We start from the raw sequence: 3,616 nt of genomic DNA on the forward strand, positions 1-3,616 counted from the left end.
AGCTGATACTTGGATGGGTAATAAAATAACGACCTATCTGGTTAATAAATTATCATATATTTTTCCATAAAATTTGTTCTTCTTGGCTTCCTTTCAGCAAAATCATAAATTGTGTTGTTATTGTAAAACAAAAGTAGAATATCAGGACCTCAAACTCACTATGCCAAAGGGAAAGTTAAGCTTGGGAATCCAGCCACCAATACTGTTTTCCTTTTGTATCCAAATAGATAACTGTAATTTCACAACCCATGTCATAGCCTCATTTGCTCTACTCCCTCTTTTCACATGCTTACTTTAATCTTATGTAAAATGTAGATTTACTGAGCATGAGACAATACACAATTGACTCTTCCACACTCCCTCTTTTCACATGTAAAATGTAAATTCAGTGAAGCTAATCAGAGCCTCAGAAGACTGTCACCATCTGCCTCACTGCCTACCCTTCCTCCCATCTCCTTTTTTCCCCTTTTTGCTTGTTCTTTCCCCTTTAAATACTAAAGTTCACAAAATCTCCCTTGGAAAAATCATAGGTCAAAGATGCTCCTGGGATTTGTGTTTCTTCCTGAGCACATCTTCAACCTTAGCCAAATAAACCTTGAATTGTTTGAGACCTGCCTCAGTCACTTTTTGGCTTCCATTTTGGTAGCCACAGAGGGATTCTCTTGGTAGAGTTGGCCCTTGGCCAGCAGCAACTCTCCTATCAATGCCTGATACTGCCTGGGTTTGTTTTTTGTTTTGTTTTGTTTTTTTTTTTGAGTTGGAGTCTCACTCAATTGCCCAGGCTTGAGTGCAATGGCATGATCTTCGGTTCACTGCAACCTCTGCCTCCTGGATTCAAGCAATTCTGCCTCAGCCTCCTGAGTAGCTGGGATTACAGGTGCCCGCCACTGCACTGGGCTAATTTTTGTATTTTTAGTAGAGACGGGGTTTCACCATATTGGCTAGGCTGGTCTCTTTGCCAGGCTGATCTTGAACTCCTGACCTCGTGATCTGTCTGCCTTGGCCTCCCAAAGTCCTGGGATTACAGGCATGAGCCACTGTGCCCGGCCAACTGGGGCTATTTTTATTTCTATGACTATTGGGATGATTTGCTGAGGTCTGGGAGCTTCTCCCTTCAGAGGTCCCTGACCTCCCCCAAATTTTCAGTTGAGATGAGGTTAATTCTGCTGCAGAACTCCTTTATGGGAGTTTTATTTACTTGCAACAAGGAAGATGAGTTTCCCACTTCCGTGATGGTGGAGAGTAGCCTTTAGCTTAGACCCCATCTCCAGGTAACAGGCTGATTTGGGGATTCATTTTGGTATTTGGTAGCTGTCGGTCAAAGTTAATTGTCAGCTGGCTATCACTTCTCCTTATGATCAGAGATCTAGGCTATATGTAAATTTTAAGAGGTGAGGTGAAGGGGTAGGTAGGGGTGGTCTGATCTTGTTAAATTTGGGCATTATCTTTCATCCTGAGAGTGATGAGAAGTCATTGAAGAGTTTAAAGGTGGAAAATGCATTGTGAGGAATGGGTGGGAGGATGGCTAGGCTGCAGGCAGAGATCACTTTTTTCTGTTTTTGTTTGTTTCAGTCCATCTTTTGTTAGATTTGACCAACTTCTGGTCCCCTCTTATGTCAACTGAAATCTCTGCAGCTGCAGAAAGACAAATTCTACCTCTAAAATCCCTGGCCGGTTAAGAAAAATGAAAATTTGACTACCTGAGAGGTTTTATTTACATAAGACTGCCTTCCCAGAGTCTCTGTCTGTGCTGTTAAAGATTTTAGAGATCTCTTATACTAAGCAATTAGTGAAAAAGATCAACTTTTTAAAGGACAAAGGCTAACCTAAAAAAATTCTCGACTAAAACAGGTGCAAAAAAGTCTGACCTAAAATAGTTCTGGTAGTTAAAATTCCCATCAGGGCTTGAGTTCGCTTCTTAATCTGGGAACAACAAAGGCTACTCCACCTTGTGGCCTAATAGTTAAAATTCTGCAGTTTTACCTCCACTGCATGGGTTTGATTCCTGGTCAGGGAACCCACCCCTCTTGGTTTGATACTTGTGTGAATGTCTTTTGGGGTACCAATTTATTATTGATCCTTTCCCTTTCCTTGGGAAGCTTTTGATTTCCTGTTTTCTTCTGTCTGTTTGGGGTCACACAAGGCTTTTGAGCCTTTGCTTGTGGACAGTCAGCTGAGAAGCTAGGATCCTGGAGAACATGTCCTGAAAGAAATGTGGTCTATACCTGCTTTATAGATAGTGAAATTTTTCTTCTCTGAGCTGTCTTTGGGGTGATTCTGGATCTTGTAAAAAACTGCTTGCCACCTCTTTGGAGACATCTCATGTGTCTGTGGTTGCTATAACCTTGGTTGAAACACTTGGGAAGATACCTTTGCTAAAGAAGTTCAAAAGCAAAAAAATCAACCATTTGTCCCAGCTAAAATCTGGTAATGAAAGATCTGAAAGGACTTTTTAAGAGAGCTCTATGGTTAGAAGTCAATTTAATTAGAAGCTGATATCTAGCCTTTATGCTTTCAACACCTTTTGTTTCCTGTTTTTTGGAATTTTTTTTTATTTAGTTGACTAAAACTTTTTTTTTTAAAGATGGGTCTTGCTTTGTTGCCCAGGTTAGAGTGCAGTGGCACAACCAGGACTCACTGTAGCCATGCTCTTCTGGGCTCAAGCGATCTGCCCACCTCAGCTCCTCAGTAGCTGTTGCTACAGGTGTGCACCACCACATCTGGCTAATTTTTAAATATTTTTGTAGAGATGGGGTCTCACCTTATTGTTCAGGTTGGTTCTAAACTTCTGGTCTCAAGCAGTCCTTCCACCCCGGCTTCCAAAAGTGCTGGGATTACAGGTGTGAGCCATTATGCCTGGCTGGCTAAAAGTCAAAAAAAAAAATTATGAGCTTAGTATCTTTGTTGGCTTTCTTTAAAAAAAATTGTTCTCCTGTTTATATTTACTCCACACTATTCCTCTTTCTTCTTTGCCATCTTCATTGCTCTGAGTCCTCATCCCATGGGATATGGGCCGATCACAAAATGGGCTGATTGGGGTTGAGTTGTCCATCAGACTTGAAGGAATGTCCTTGCAGTGAAGTGCACTATGGAAGCATTGTACTGTCTTGTCCCATGGCTTTTGCTTCTTTTTGGGGACCCAGGATTTGGTATAAAAAATGGGATCCTTGAAATTTTGGGGGACCTGTGTTTTGCTTTCCAGCTATGCCTGCTTCTCACATATTTAAATATTAGGCCCTAAAAATTGCATGCTTTCCTTTCTGTATTCACTAAATGGCTCCACCTGATGAGGCGGGAGAGTTAGTTCCCTGACAGCCCCCTGAGGACGTGTGACATGGATGTGGCACGTATGTTTGGTCACCACCGCTGCTCAAACCCCCCTTATGGGAGGGGGAACATGCAGACGGACAGGCGCAGGAGCTGAAGTGGGCATATGTTACAGTGTTCTCTTTTAGCACATCCGTGGATGGCTTAAGTGTTAACCAGCTCAGTGGACCCTCTGCCTTTCTGCAAGGGGAGAGGGCAAGTGTGACAGCTTCCTGTATCCCGAGCTCTTGTCTAGTGTCCCGGAAGAATCAGGTCACACACAAACTTGAAGGATGGTGAATGTGGGGTT

This window comes from Nomascus leucogenys, chromosome 21 (genome assembly GCF_006542625.1).
Source record: "Nomascus leucogenys isolate Asia chromosome 21, Asia_NLE_v1, whole genome shotgun sequence".
NCBI lineage: Eukaryota > Metazoa > Chordata > Mammalia > Primates > Hylobatidae > Nomascus > Nomascus leucogenys.